Source organism: Phodopus roborovskii, unplaced genomic scaffold, assembly GCF_943737965.1.
Source record: "Phodopus roborovskii unplaced genomic scaffold, PHOROB, whole genome shotgun sequence".
In the NCBI taxonomy this organism is placed as follows: domain Eukaryota; kingdom Metazoa; phylum Chordata; class Mammalia; order Rodentia; family Cricetidae; genus Phodopus; species Phodopus roborovskii.
Window position 1 is genome coordinate 13,022,632 of NW_026126460.1, and position 17,234 is coordinate 13,039,865.

Below are 17,234 nucleotides of genomic sequence, written 5' to 3' on the forward strand. Positions count from 1 at the left end.
TTTCTCCACTCCAGGACATAACCACTTGGCCTTTATTTTTCATTTCCTCATGTTTGTTCACAATACCATGGTATTGTTCACAATAATATAAGGCTTCCACATCATTCTAAATTATGGTTTGTCTGGAAAATGCCTCAGGGTCCTAGGTGCATGTCAGTTCCTCAGATGTCTGTGTGTGCCGATGATACCCAGAGGTGTGATTTATAAAACTTTGGTATCTTGGTGGTCTGACTTTGGTTTGCAAGAACAGAGTGATGCTGGGGGATGGCAAAGCCAAATTTCCTCCAAAATCAAAGCTCAGTCTTCATGATAGCTGAGGCCAGTGGAGACTGTTGGGCTAAAAGTCTGAAGAAACAAATGCTGGCACTTAGTCTAGGCAAAAAGTTATTTCCTTGCCTAATTACCCAAAGCTAACATGTTGTGGATGATTCCAAATATCAAAATATCATCAAACAGAAGGTGTTCTAACCAGCAAAAGGATGTTTACTGTTTCTGAAAAAAAAAAGAGTTCTTTATTTTAAAAAAATAGAAAATTATATATTTTTGTGTTCATTTCTTAAATAAGATTGGGTTGTATTGTATTTATTGCCTATTTTGCCATCCGAGGGAATGGAATCTCTTGTACTGGCTTCTTATGGAGTAAAGGATCCACCATTAGTAACTTTCTAGATCCTATGCATTCCTGCTCTAAGCGACAAAGAACATGTTTTCTATACTGACCATCTCCCATAGCATACTAAGAAGTAGATCCCAAACAAGTTGCACCACTATTACTCAGTTGCCTTCTGTGAAACAGGACTTTTCTATAGGATTCTGGTTTAAACAGACAGATCCATTAGTCGTATGCAAACAGCAGTTTCCTTTCTTTTCAGGGAATATGCCTAGTATCCACCCAGCCAACCAAATTCTACTCCACCTAGGTAAAGCCCCTCACTCCCTCACTCCCACATTGGATCCCTCAGATTATATCACACCAACCTTCATTCTCCTTTTAACACTTTATTTCATCTCTCTCTACTTTAGATTTTCTGATCTCCATATCAAAACAATTGTAATGACTTATATACGGACTGGTTTTGTATCATTTTGACATAAGCTAGAGTCATCAAGAGGAGGAAGCCTTGATTAATAAAATGTCTTCCTCAGATTGGGTTGTAGGCAAGCCTGTAGGGCATTTTCTTAAATAGTGATTTATAGGGGAGGGCCCATCCTGTTGTGGGCAGGGTCATCCCTGGGCTGGTGGTGCTGGGTTCTATAAGAAAGCAGGCCGAGAAAGCCAGGGGGAGCAAGCCAGTAAGCAGCATCTCTCCATGGTCTCTGCATCTGCTCCTGCCTCCAGATTCCTGACCTCAGTGCTTTTGATGATGAACTAGTATATGGAACTGTGAGTAAAATACACCCCTTTTTCCTCAACTTGCTTTTGGTTATGGTATTTCATCTCAGCAATAATAAACTAAGACAACTTCCTTACTGAGATATCAGTTTTCTTTTTTTGTCCTAGCAATTGGTCTTATATTTTTATTCCTAGAAGACACTTCAAATTCAACAAGCAATTCTATTACTCTCCTGATTAATCATCAACTTTCACGTTTGCCAGACTTTTATAACCTAAACTCCAGTGTCCATTCTTAGTTGGGGCTAGTTAAAAGATTTGTTTTATATGATTCTCTCTTTCACACCCTCTAATACCTGGTCAGCTTAGACTAACCTACTATTTTAAGCATATTCCTTTTCTTCTACATGCTTCCCGTCATCCCTTCATTATGCTACTGGTAGCCATGTTGTTTTTGTTCTGCCAGCAAACATTTTATGCATCTTACCAAAGTCCTCAGTCTCCCTGCAATCTCCATGGAGCATGAATCATTCACTTGCTCCTGTTTAGGCAGAACGGGGATATGTGCACAGACCCTGGGAATAGATTGTCAGAACCTGACCTCAGTTCTGTACTACTTAATTAGACTCAAGACCTTGTGCAAATTCATAACATCCTCATGCCTCATTTTCCACATTCGTAAAATGGGAACAACGAGAGCATCTTCTTCCTGGGTTTTCACCAAAATTAAATTAAATATAAAGCACTTCCAATCATGGCTGTCTCATGTTAAATTCTAGTTTTTTAAATGAAATAAGAGTTGGCTTTAGCAATTGATTTTTATTTCCCCCAAGAAATCGGCCAATCCCTGCCATGTTGTTTACATGCATGTCTAATCAATGTTAACTGTATTAAAGAATCGGACGTGTGTGTGGTGTGTGTGTTTTTATTTTCTTTGCACATTATAGGGTTCGGTGCTTGTTTAGTGATGGGTGAACTTTTGTTTTGGTGGTTGGATAGTCCATTCTTGAGAGTTTTATTTTAAAGATTGGAGGCAACCTTATTAGGGTATTTAATTTTAAGATTTTAATAAAACTGAAAAGTCCCATGGAATATTTTTGGCTCATCCAGTGCTTTCTAAGTGCATGTATTAGCTTAGACTCAGTTGATTTTAGACTTTGCTTCTTCAGCTCTTTCATCTCATAGGTCTTATGGTTCTTGTGTTTTGACATCTGTTCCAACAGATAATAATGTCTTAACCGTTGGCGAAGAGTTTTACAGAGTGCTTCTAATTAAAATGTGTGGATGTCTTTGATCATCTTACCCTCACTTAGTAGGTGAGGAAGCTGGATACAGAGGCATGGAGCAGCCAAATCCTAGTCCAGTGCCTGGGGCCACTGACATGTGGGAGTGGTTCTCTATTGCTCTGTCTTGTCAGGTTTAAGGATACCATCCAAAATGATACTATCAGGACCACACCAAGAGTTCTGGACTGAACTGGGTCACTGCATCCTCATAATAAGAATCAGAGTTAAAAGAGAGCTTGGGAATTATCTCATTCAATTCCTTACATTGTAATTACTTTAAATACATTTATGACCTGGGCTCCTTTGGTCTGTGTTTTGCTTCTTGCATTAGGATACTTATCATAGTTTAGATCTCCACATTTGCCTCATTGCTGGATAGACCTGCTTAGCATCAGGCTTTTGTATTTCTGAAATTCTCACTCATTTGCATAAGTTCTTTCCTTAAGCTGCAATATATTTTATTCTTTCCCTTCCTTCCCATCACATAATTATTCTGAGGTGAGAAGGCAGATACCTTCCCTTTCACTATATTCAGTGTCTTTAGTTCTAAACATTCAAGCCTTAGGATTATTTATCGCCACTCTGAGGGACATCTGTGTAGTCTTCTTTTTTCTTTCTCTTCTCGTGTTCTTTGTCCTTTTTCTTCTTTTTTCTAGATGCCAATTGTCTATCTAGCTCTACCTTCCTTTCTTCTTTACCCTCTCAGGAAGAGAAGCAGCAGTGATATCCTCAGCATGCTCTTTCCTTTCTTAATTTCCCATTGCACCTGCTGCAAGCTCCCTTTCCAGCCAGTAAACATCCTTGTTCTGTGTCTCTGTATCTGTGCTTCTGTCTCTCTCTGCTTCTCTGTCTCGATCTCTCTCTGTGCCTCTCTCTCCTACACACACATGCATACGTACACATACACTCACACATTCATACAACACACATACATTCAAATACACACACTCACACAATACACACATTCACAACACAAACACATACACAGTCATGCGCACACAGCCTGATTTTTAGTGCCTTGGTTCCTAACCCACAAGGCTCATGTTTCCCTAAGCAAAGCATCACTCCTGCTTGCAGACTAGTGTAAAATTCATGGGCCTTTCTCTCACACGCTAAAGCATGAATCTCAACATTACCACTTAAAAGCTGTGCTACCTACCCCAAACCAAGTCACTCCAGGTATTTCTTTCCCTGAAAAATTAAAATGACAGTTATTGGGGATGGAGAGATGACTCAGAAGTTAAGAACAGTGACTGCTCTTCCAGAGGTCCCGAGTTCAATTCCCAGCAACCACATGTTGGCTCACAACCATCAGTAATGAGATCTGGTACCCTCTTCTGGCAAGCAGGCATGCATTCAGGCAGAATACTATATACATAATAAAAAAATAAATCTTTAAAAAGTGATAGTTAATTTTTTTTCACTGGAAAATGGTGACCAGTAAGTGAAATCACAAACATGGATTGCCAGGCTTCTGATATACGAGGAAGTCATAGTTTTCTGTTCCATTGCTGGTCTCCATTCTCAGCTGCCACCTGCTGACTTTATGGCTGCAGCAAACACAGGCCTTAGTCACTCACACTTTTCTAATACAGCAAATCTTCAAGTTTCAGACATAGTATGTCATGCTAGAATTTAAACACTTGTAATTGAGAGAAGTGAGCATCTAAACAATGCTCTGTGCAAGGCAAATGCGTGCAGAAGACAATCTCTGGAAGCAGCTTGTCATGGACATGAGCAATGCCCCTTGGCACTGCTTTGAAAATGAGGAGTGAGCAGCCTCACATATGGCAAGTTCTTGTGTGTGCTTATCCAGTCAGGCATGTTATTAATGTGTCTTTTTTAACGGGTTCCTCGTGCTAGCCTGTAATTACACATACATTTTTCTTCCTTTGCAGACTTCTCCTAAGAAGTTCAGAAAAGACAATCCTGCTCTTCAATAACTCCACCCTCTTTTTCCCCTTGAAACATTCCTCTTTAAAGCAGATAGTGCTCTGAACCACAGTGAGAAGTGGCAAGGCCTAAGCAGCAAGAGACCTGTCATTCATTTTCAGCACGTTTTTGAACTTCACCTACACAGTATGGATGTCCTATCTCGCTATAGACCCATGTACTACCCTCTAACCCTGTGGTTAACCAGGGCTCAGAATGGGGTTATAAAAACTCTCTGGTAAAGCCACCAGGGTTTTCTTATTAGTCCATTCAGGTAGTTCTTCATTCTCCAAAAGAATGAAAGTACCAAGTCATACCTGGACAGGAGATGAGGCTATGCATGTCATTGGGTCAGATAATAAATGCAAATTTTTTACTGCTACTTGTTTAAATTCATGATGAATTCTTATGAAGGTTATTATCTCATGATGATTTACTAGATATTTTTAAGGACAATGTCCTTGTATCCATATTTAATAAAAGAGTAAGGGAGCATTATTCAACAAAGCAGCCATTCCCCTTTATTTGATGTGTTACTATCAAGAAATGTTGTTCACTTTTTGTGAATGAAGGTTTAAATTTACTTTTAAATGTCATTGTAAGGAGGTATTTTAGTGATAAAATAAATCAGGCCTCTCTTATTAGCATTTTCTGACTTTAAAATGTCCTAACAGAAGTTCATGCCAATGAGATAGTTCATTTTCCTACCAAGGAAGACAAAAGAAAGCAATACAATAATTTCATGATGCAATAGAATTTCAAAGTTGGCTGTTCTGCTATATGCTTCCTTCATGCCAATGATTTTCTGTTTCACTGCATGCCCTTTCACACACGCATGTGAATACACACATATATATATATATCAGGGCAAGTATGTGTTGACAGCCATGAACTTAGGCAGTTATGTGTTTTGAGGATAAGGTCTATTAGGATTGCTGCAGGTATTACATCTTAAGCTGATAAGTAGATCTGGAAGCTCCTGAGGCCTGTGGTGCCTGCTGTCTTCTCCATTCCCATAGAGCTCGAGTATGGCTGTATGATAACAGAGTTGTATAAAATAGCTGTCCAGAAGCCCAGGGACATAAATCCAAGGAAACAATGAAAACTTACACAGGTGTCTTCTTTTCAAAAGGTTGAATGTAACAGCCAAACACTGTATTGGTGAGCGTATCCACACAGGAATGTTGTTTTGTGATAAGAGAAGGAGAAATTAGACTCCGGTTACAAAAAGTTGTTTGTCCCCTTAAAGCAGGAAGGTGTGAGGGAAATGCAGATGGTTGTGTAATACAGACATGAATGACTGTAATCACTTTAAAAGTAATCCTCTCTCTGAATTGCCCTTTGTTTTATATTCAAGAACAGAGTATCACCTTTTTATTTTTTTAACACAACTTTATAGCCTCCTATCATCGATTTACAAAGTTGTCTAGAGATTTTCTGGACTATGATAGTGATTTTCAGCTATCTTAGGCTGATCTTTATTATTTCCTTTGATGCCTTGCTTGCTATCTGAGTTTGAGCACAGGCCACTGCCCTCTGCTATACCTCACATCAGAACCTTCTCAAGTTACCACGAACACTATTCCTACTTTTACTCTTCTCATTGCCCATCTACTCTGTGGCTCTAGTTCAGTCTTTCTTCTGATGAATGGCGTTGCTGGAACATATGTAGATCATCTCACTGTCTTTTTGTGTTTTACAATGATAGTTAGGTTAGTGCCTAAGAATTGCTTCTTGCCCAGAACATGACCATATCCTGGCCTACAGATTTCTGAGTTTGGAAGATAATAAGTAGAGATGTTAGGGATGAGGGGGTGGCTCTGTGGCAGACTGCTTTTATCAAAATGTTCAAGAGAGTTGGATAATTTTCTAGTGACTTATGACCCGGAGATGTCTGGATTTTAATTCCAAATTTGGTACTTGGAGGAAATGAGAAAAAGCAACAATAAACTATTGACGTGTAGTAATATGTCCTTTTGAAACATTTTATTATCATTATTTTATGGTTGTGGGTGTTCTGTCTGCATGTATGTCTGTGTACAATATGAATATATGGTGTCAAGGAAGGCCAACAGAGGGCGTCAGAGTCCCTGGAGCTGGAATCACAGAAAGATGTGAGCTGCAAAGATGGTGATGAGAACTGAATTTGGGTCCTCTGGAGGGGTAGCCAGTGCTCTAACCCACTGAACCGCTTCTCCAGCCTGTCTATTTTTATAAGCTACTTTTGGTCTCTAACATCTAAAAAGTATAAGAATTCTAATTGAGTCATCTAAAGTAGTCTTGAGACCACTTTGTGAAGTCTTTAATAAAGATTTTAGATATGAAGAATGTTAATTATCAATTGGAACGTGTTAGGGAATACAAGTAAAATTGCAAATCTGTCTTTAAAACCTCTTGTTAAGCAGTGAGTGGATACGTGTTTCAAAATTATGAGTGGCATGCATTTCAAAAATAGCAGACTGGTATTTTCTCCTATTGTTTCATCATGAAAAAGTATTTCCAGAAAGCTGTGATTTAATTTGCCTCTGAGATCTGCTTCTGTTTGTCTTACCCAGGTGAGTCTCTGCCCAGAGTTTTGCTTACATCCCACAATCCTGATTCAGGGTACTCCTTGACATTGAATCCATCAGAGCAGGAGGCAAGCTTTAGAAGCAGTATTCATTACCTCAGATGCTCTCTGTAGCTAGTTAGCTAGCTAGTGGCTAACCCAGGGGAGTCTGAGATGCAGGAGAGCAGCCATGAGGCAAACAAAGCAATTTGTGTAACAATTGGCTGTGGTTTTGTCTTGCACTTGTTCTTTGCTTTGATCTGAGCTTTGGCTTAACCAGAGCCAGTTGAGTTAAGGGGCTGAAGACAGGAAGTGTTGCACCCATCCTTCAGTGGGATGTTTCTTTCTTAGCCAGAAAGTAAAAATTATAAGTGTTTTTGCGCGCGCGCATGTGTGTGTGTGTGTGTTTGTGTGTGTGTGTGTGTGCTGGATATGTAGGATTGTAAGGATGTTATTTTTCTAGTAATTACTTATTGGTTATTCCATTAGCCTAGAAATAGAGTTGTTTATTGGGAAAGTATTCTCAGTTTGGAAGTAAATATTTCTATGAGAAAAAAGGAGGGTTGCATTATTACAACAATTAAATGTGAAATAAACATAGCAAGTCTTTTAATATAAGACTTTTTAGGAAAAGGGTGTGCTGTAGAAGTTTGAGTAAGTTATTTACAAAGTGATATTGTGCTACACAGTGAAGAAATACAGGAAAATTGTTATTTTAGGCGTATTGTATATGTTAACAAATATTTTTATTATGTGTTTATAGACAGCTTAAATCTATAAGTAGGAGTAAGAAATACAGGGTTTTTTTAGTTTTCAAACAAGAGCACTTATGAATACCATTTGAGTATTTGCGCTTTTTAATTTTTTGAGATTGTAATATAATTATAACATTTCTCTCTTCCCTTTACTTCCTCCAGACCTCCCTTTACACCCTCTCTACTCTCCTTCAGACTCATGGTCTCTTTTCTTGCTTTTTGTCACTGTCACTGTTTGAATATGTGTGTATGTATACACGCACACATATATATTCCTTTACGACTTCATTCCCTCCTTCCTGTCAAGGTCACAGTTTCAGCAGAGACTTTCCCAAGTGATAACTTCTCATTTATTCTCACATGACCATTGATGAAGTTGAAAGCATTCTTTTCCTTCGTCAATTTTCCAAGTGTGTGAAGCAGGATGCATTTAGCTCTATTTGTCTTGGTCCCCCAGACTGGAAAATTGATTTATATTTATATACCATTGAGCACAGTCTGTTATACTGTTGGAACGTTTACATAAAGGAAGTAACATCCTACTATGTGTTTATACACACAGGCAAACCATAAGCCACAAGTGGAAAACTGTCTTCTAAACAGTTCTTTAAAAAGCATACTTAAAAGATTATGTCTTTGTGATAAATCTATAAATTACAGTTGAAACTTTGTTTTATGTTTTTATAGAAACCATGGAAGACAATTCAGAATTGAAAGACCAAATACTTGAGAATAACCATGAGGCCATAATATTTCATAACATTAGGACAAAAAATATTCTATCTTCTTAACAGTATTTGATGGAGAGATACATACAGCATTTTAGTGTACACAATATAGGAGAAGCTCTATAGAATGTGTAATCAGAGAGTGTGTTAAAGTGTTAAGAACAATTTTAGGATCAAATCAATATTAGCTACATTAAAGTTTAACAAGCATTTCCTGTTTGCTTGATTTCTTGTGTATATGGTTTATAAGTTTCCAAGAGGGAATGTAGTTCAAGTGGTGGAGGCCTGCTTAGCATGAACCACGCCCAGAGTTGTTTTCCTATACTGCACCTCCATATGAGAATCTAATAAAAAGTAATTTAATCTACAGCTTTAGCCTTCATTAATCTGTCTGTTCTGAAAAACTATCAATTTCGTGTCTATATGTTCACTTGTTTTAGTGTATCTTTCACTTTAGCAGTAAGGAATTATCTCAACTTGTGTCCTATATCTTATATTGTATAAGATCAAGAAACATGAACTAGCTAGGTAGGTCACAATATCAGAAACTTCTTTGGAAATTCTTTAGGGAAATTGTAAATATTTTTCTCTTGGAAAAATGACTAGATGAGAAGTCAGCATAGCTGTAATTTTGTTGGGAAAGCTTTCCCTTCACTTTGTCAGAGCAGGAGGTATTTCCATAGGGCTCCATGCTTTTATCCTTTGGAATAAATATCTTTTATTATAATAACAACTTCTTCTGTCAAAATACAGGTTTGGCCTGGAATTGAGGTACAAACCTATAATCCCAACCCTCAGGAAACCGTGACAAGTGATGCCAAGTTCAAGGCCAGTCAGGGTTAGAGAGCAGGAATCTGACTCAAAAAAAACTAAATTAAGTTTCCTAGACACATATTTCATGTTTTCACATGTATGTGAAATTTCACACACATACACACACACATACACACACACACACACACACACACACACAGAGAGAGAGAGAGAGAGAGAGAGAGAGAGAGAGAGAGAGAGACGTCAAGGGGAAGGGAATTAGGACTACTGGGAGGGTATAAGTGATGGCGAACATGAGTAAAGTACATTATATCAGTGAATCACTGCAATGGAATCCACTGTTTCCTTTGCTAGATTTAAAAAAAAAAAAAATAGGGCAAAAACAGAAAGCAAGGTTCTCATCACCCATGGAAGAGAAAAGTGTCCCCACGAAGAACAAACTTTTACAAAATGCTTTGAAATTGTCAGTAATTTTAAAATGAGACTCTCTCCGAAGACAGTGGTTATGATCTCAGAGGAACTGGTGGAGGGAAAACCGTAATCAGAACATTTGTGTAAAAGAAATCTATTTTGAAAAAAGTAGGAAAAAATGGAATGTGGTTATGGATCCTAATTTTGTAATGGCGATGTAGATGGTTAAATGTCAGAGTCATTATGTCGCACTTAGATTATTTCCCATTGCTGGGGCTGTAGCGTGGTGGTAGAGTGCTTGCCTAACAAACACAGGGCACTGGGTTCCATCTAAGCACTGTAAATCGAATCAAATAAAGCAATAAATAAGGAAACAAGAAGACAATGAAAAGCATCGAATTCCCTTTCTTTGGGAGTAAAAACCTCATTAAACAAAGGCAGTGGAAAGATATCCATTTACAGAAGGGTCGTCAGTCCTGCCACCATACGCCAGTTTCCATTTTGCTTTTCATTCAGCCATCTTTATAACTCAGGCTGTCACCTGAGAAATGCATTGCTGCTCACCACTTGCTTTATCCTGGAAGTAAAATACATCATGCTGGTCAGAGACCCAGTTCCCTAACGGTGATTAAAACTGGGCAGAGAGCCCACTGTAATAAAAACAGTCTCTGAGCCCTGTCACCAACTTCAGTCTGGGAAAAGCAACATTGGAGGTTTCATTTCTTGAAAAATATACAATGTCCATATGATTAAATGCTCTCTGTTTTTTTCCCTCGACCACAGAGTGCACCTCCAGGCCTTAATTATGTCAGCTGTTCTCTTAATCCATCACCTAAATATTGCTCTCTCATGTCAGCTGGCTTGACACAACACCTTTCTAGTTCTCTTTAGGACAATTCATCTTTTTTATTCTAAACTAAATGTCTTTTCTTCCTTTGAGAAAAGTGAGCTCTTCAGAGGGAAAAGAGCACATAGAAATTTTCTTCTGCACCATGTGAAAGCAGCACCACCCCCCCACACACACACATACACACACACACTTTGTCACATTCAAAACTTCACCACAAAGCTGCCTGAGCTATTTTTCTTTTTAAATGAGGCCAAGTCTTGCTGGCACCCATGAAGAAGGCCATACTGTCAATCAGCCACTCTCAGCTGCAAGTCCACAGTCTGACCATGGCTTCTTCTGACCATGCCTTTTCTGGAGTCTGCTGGTAAGATAGCTTGTAGGCCAGGTTGGCACCATATATGTGTTCCTTTGGGGACTTTTCAGATGAATGTGAGTCAATGAAAGTTAGCCATTCCCTTCTTCATTTAATCATGCAACTGGGGACAATGGGTGACAAGTGTGCCTGAACAATATTGCTTTTTAGTGAGTCCAGATATCCTGAAACAAAAAGTCAGGGTTTTGTTTTCCTTAAAGACAATGAGGACAAGTTCATAAAAGAAACCAAGGCGTCGTAGAGCAATGTAAATGAAAGAAAAATGTGACACGTTGTTGTTGTTTGTGTTTGGTTTTCTTTCCATTGTTTTAACCACAAGCGTATGTATCTTATTTAAACCCTCAAAGTTGTTCTTAATGGGGGCATGTGTGGACAGAACAAACCTTGAGTTATTATTTAACCAACACAAACACAATTTCTATTGAATATTAAGGGACTTCTCAAATTTTCTTTCTTTGCTCTCCTTCCTTTCTGTTGCACAGAGAGCAACTTCTTTGTAATCACACACAAGGAGTGAACACAAGATTGTTGATCTCATATACACTATATGGGTTAATACATCGAGAGAGCCCTGAGCTTAGAGAAACCAGTAATGATCAGCTTATTAATTTTAAACCCAAGTGTGTGGGGCTGTCAAGTTCTCAAAATGCATTTGGATGTTGATATACACCTCATAATTCTTCATAAGAACAAGAAACACTCAAACTAAGAGACAGTGTGGTTGTGTCTTCTACACTCATCATGTTGCAGCCACTGTGCTTTCATTGTGGTGTCCTCTTGCTCAGCTCAAGTAGGGCAGGCACGTGTAAATAATTGACTTGGTGCTGCTGTTCTTTACATCATTAATAAAACAACTTGCAGTGGTTGTGATCGTGCACTCGATACACAGTTCTACAGCTTTTGCTTTGTTGGTTTGTGCTCCACTCCTCACCTAATGTGGATATGCAAATGGATTAGTTGATATTGTGGGAGATTCCTCTTTAGTTTGAAGGACTTGCCTGTATTTTGGACTGCAGATTTTAACTGTAAGTGGAATGGAATTCATTTGCCTTTTGGGGTTTTTCTAGGGGAGATGACTTTGTATGAGTATTGAACTTACCAGTCACACAGCTTCATGGGCTTATCTTCAAGTAAGCAGTTTCATTTGTTGAGAAGCAATTAATAAAATCTTTTTGGGCAATGGTTTTGATGAGTATACATTTCTAATTATCTTAGCATCTGCTGATTCAGTTTTAAGTGATGAAAGCGAGTGACTTATTTTCTCTAGATTTCTAATAAGCATGAAATATTTTTAACATGAGAAAATGCACTGAGTTCCAACTTATGGTTGCTTTATTTTTCTTTGAAATATTTGTTCGAGAGACATATTTCCCATATGTGTAAGCCTCCATATTTAATTTAAATTAAAGAAAGAAATTCTGGAGGTTGACTGAATTGGCAGAGAAATCTACTAAAGCTATTACAAATTATTTATATGAAACCTTGTTAAAGAAATTGCATGGTATTTATGCTACTCAGGAGAGTAATAATATTTTAAGTCATAGACATACTTGCTTAATGGAGCACTATGTTGATAATGGTCATTTTGAGGTCAGTTGTGCAAAGCCAGTCACCCAATACATAAAAGTTTAATATTATAAGTTCAAAATGGTACCATCAATTTGCTTTTCTCCTTCATACCTACCATTCAAGAAGGGCTGCTTTCGTAGTCTTAGGAATCAAGGGAAGGATGCATGAAGAAGTTTTGAGTGAAGCCAAAAAATTGTAGAAAATTTCAGAGATTAAGTAACTAGATATGATACAACTCACTTCTAGCTTGAGATATAAAAATGTGCAACTTTAAACTATTGAAGAAAACAATATTTTTACTATTATATACACACACACACACACAAATTAAACAAATGTTAAAAAATTAAAGCCATAATAATTCTAGTTTATTAATGGGAATATCAAAAGGACTTAATACATTTTGACTTAACAGGTATAGTAGTTGAATGTTCCAACTGTTTTCAAATTAAACATCAAGATAAAAAGTAGAAAGCCCAAATGACAAATGATTTTTCTGTCTCTGAACCCATAAATATACTTGTTTCCTATCTTTATCTTGAATATGCCATACCTGTTTGATTAACTAAAGCATAAATGTTTATGTGCATTTGACATTTCCCACAATTTTCCCTACCATCCTTTAACTTTTAAAATGGACATTGTAAAAATAACCAAAATATTTTAGTGAGTTTTGAATACTAAGTATTCACTCCATTCATTAGCTGGTTAAATTGTCTGTCTACTGAATAGTGGCTAAGAGTAGTAAATTGGACTCAAACTCATTTGGTAGTCACTATACAACAGACAGAAAGCTTGGTGATATGCTCTGAGGTAAAGGAGCTTCTAAAATAGGTGAATGATAAGTCAACAATAGATGTAGTGCTTTGGTGTGCTAACTGTATGAACTTGAATCTTTTATCTCATCTGTAGGAAAATTACTAGACCCCACTTTACATGAGGAACTGTAAAACTGTTACAATTTTTTGTTGTTGTTGTTCTGGTTCAGTTCATTTTATAGTGGAATTTTTGATTCCTGGGGAAAATTAAAATATGATGACAAGCTAGTATTGCTTTATGTATTTTGGGAGACATATAGTTTTGCTTTATAAGTAACTTGCAGTTGAGACAATATAAAGCTTTTCCTTTTCTTATTACTTATTACACAGCCTGTGGACTGCCACTGGGCAATCCCAACTCTGCTTTGTAAATAACTTGAAGTTATTAGTTAGACTTCATATCAAGGTTTACATTATCAGGAAATTTCACTTGTTAGTAGAAAATATTGGAAATAAATGACTTTTACTAAAATAAAACTCAAGATATCTAAAAAGCCTAGAAGTTATTAGTTAGGAATTGTGGAGCTCAGGTTAGCCATGTAATCATTAGCTGCCCTTTTTCTTGATATTACTCTCATTTCCTTCTCTTTGTCTTCCTTGGCCTTCTCTCCTTTCAATTTAACTCCATATCTCTATCCCTCCTTCTCTCCGTCCTTCTTGGAGTCTATTCCCTCTTCATCCCTTTCTTCTCTGTTTTATCTTGGAGCTTTGACTGTATCACAAGGTATATATTTACTTTTCTGTTCTGATAAAATGCCATGACCAAAAAACAACCTAGAAAGGAAGAGGGTTTATTTTTAGCATAGTTCCAGAGGATAGAGTTGATTTTGGCGGCGGAGAAATGACAACAGTAATAAAAATTGTTCAGTTTCTTATGTTGTGAATAGATGCCATGACTACAGAAAGTCTTATAATAGAAAATATTTAATTGGGACTGGCTTACAGTTCAGAGGTTTAGTCCATTATTGTCATGGTAGGAAGCATGGTAGCAAACACAAACATAATGCTGGATACAGAGTTGAAAGTTCTACACTGGGATTGTCAGTCAGCAGGAAGAGAGTTAGAGACACTGAGCCTGGCTTGAGCATCTGAAACCTCAAAACCCATGACATACTTCCTCCAACAAAGCCTCACCTATTCCAACAAGGTCACACCTCTTATAAGCTAATGGGGACCATTTTCATTCAAACCACAACAGAAACAACAACAACAACAAACACCTGCTTTTCATCTACACACAGGAACCAGAGAGACACAACAAAAAGTAGGATGAGGCTGTGAACTCTTAGAACACATCCTTAGTGGCCTACCTCATCCAACAAGGCTTCACCTCCTAAAGGTTCCACAAGCTTTTGAAACATCACCTCCAACTGGGAACCAGTGCTCAAATGCATGAGCTTATGAGGGACCATTTTAATTGAAGTCATAACACAGGCCTTATCTCAATGACAGAATGATGGGACCCATGGTTTCAGGGTTACATGGTTGTTATGATAATATACTCAGCACAGAGGGAGTCTGTCTGTCATGTAGAATCATAGCACTGTCTCTGTCACTGTCACATAATATATTTTTGTGAGAAAATGGGCTTAATGTACAGAACATTTGTTATTATCAGTGCTCATGGAGAGGAAGAGTGAAGAAGAGAATGAACAGAAGGAAAGAGGAGAAATTTAAAGTGCTATAAAATCCAGTGACACTAATTGATTTAACCTGAGTCTGAAAGACAGTAGTAGAATAAGCACGGCCATATTCTTTCATATTTGGAAACTTATGTGTGCTGCCATTGTGGACATAGTTCAAATATCTTAGTTCTCTTGCTGAATCACCACTCCTTGAGGTGGCATGTTCTCTATGTGTTTTGTATCTCATAAAGCATATTCATGCACTATTATACACTGCATACATGTAATAACTATTGTGTGAATGTTTCAACAAATTATATCTGCTCCTTTAAAATTATTTATAAAATTTACAAGTGGGAAAAGCAATGCTATGGGAAATAGTTAATATCATATAATTTTTCAGAAAATTCAATGTCAGCATTGTTGGGCACAGAGCTAATAGTCCCTTTAAACCTATCAGACTCCTAAGAAGTATGGCATTTGGGCCTTTAATCCCAGCACTCAGGAGGCAGAGGCAGCCAGGTCTTTGAGTTTAAGGTCAACCTGGTCAGTAGAGCAAGTTCCAGGACAGCCAGGGCTATACAGAGAACGACTGTTAAAAACAACAGAACTCCCTTAACAAAGCAACAACAAAACTATGGTGATTCTCTCCACATGGTAATATGCATTTGGGTTAATAACATTGTCAACAACAGAAGCCAGTGATTTGTAAAATGATTTATTTTTATTATTTAAATAATGTGTATATGTGTATGCCTGTGTGTGTAAATGAATGGCAGGTGCCTGTGGAGACAAACATCAGATCCCCTGGGACTGGAGTTAGAGGTGGTTGTACGGCACCCAACATGGATGTCTTAGGAACTGAACTCAGTTTCTCTGAAAGAATAGTATGTGCTCTTAGCTGCTGAGCCATTTCTGCAGTTTCCAGGATAGTGAATTTTCCAAAGTGTGTGGTAGAATAAAGAACTGAGTCCTCATTATTTGTTAAGCTGTCTCCTATGCTTTTAACAGACATTATCTCAATCTTCAAATAACACTAGGAAACAGGCATTGTTATGCCCCTTCTAAAGATTAAAAAAGCCAAGACCCAGACATATTTAAACAATCTCAAGATTGAAATAAGTGGCTGGGATATTTTCATTTACAATAGCTACCTTGAATTGTTTGTTTGTGTGCTATTAAAAACATAATATAAGGATGAAAAGATGCCTAAATGCTTGCTCTTATACAGGGCTTCAGTTTGGTTCTCAGCTCTTTCATGGCAGTGCAGTTGTCTATAATTCCTGTTCTAGGGGAAACAACATCCAACACCTTTCTCTGGCCTCCATGTTTTATAGATATGCATATAGTGCATGTGCAGGTGTTTTTGTATATATGTGTACATATGTGCATATATATACATATATATTATACATACACATATATATGTAATATGCTAGCACATAAAAAGTAAATAAATGCAGTAAAACATTTGAATACTGATATAACCCACAATTGTGATCCACTTATTGAGTTGTCTATGTTTTCCTAAACTTTAGCACATTATCAGATAGGTAGAGATAGACTTCAGAGTCCTTAATATGGATTTTGAAACAGTAGCATGGTAATGAAGCCATGAATTAGAAAAAAAAAAAAAAAAGAACATGAAAGTGTACTCATGGCTCTGTCAAGAGTAAATTATTGATAACAACTTTAATAACTGTAAACCTAATCTTAAATCCTGGTTTTGAGTATTTAACTTAATATAAGATTTGCTTACTACCATTCCAGGAAGGAGATGCCATACCAAATTACTTTCGTTAATATTATGTGCCTAACTGTATATAATGTATATTCATTATATTTCAGGAAATGGCGTTAATCTAAAAGAAAAAAATGTAGTTCTTTGAAAGTGTGCATTGTTTCAATGATTAATGTATCGCTGCCACTGCTACCCAAACTTGGTGATGCATTTGCTTTTTGATGAAAAAGTGGTATCCTTAAAATTACTTGTTGCATTTTGTTGGTGCAACCTACCTATTATGGTTCATATTATATACAAGAAAAATGTATTGTAAAATTGGAGGCCACTGTGTCATATATTGGCTGTTTAGGTTGACTTATAGCAATGCCAGAGTGATGGTAATCTTTCAGAGTTGTCCATGCTGTAGTAGCATGTTTTGTCTGAAAGAAATGCCATTTGCTTTCATCCATCCTTTCACGGTAGGAAAGATCAAATGGAAATGGAGGCTG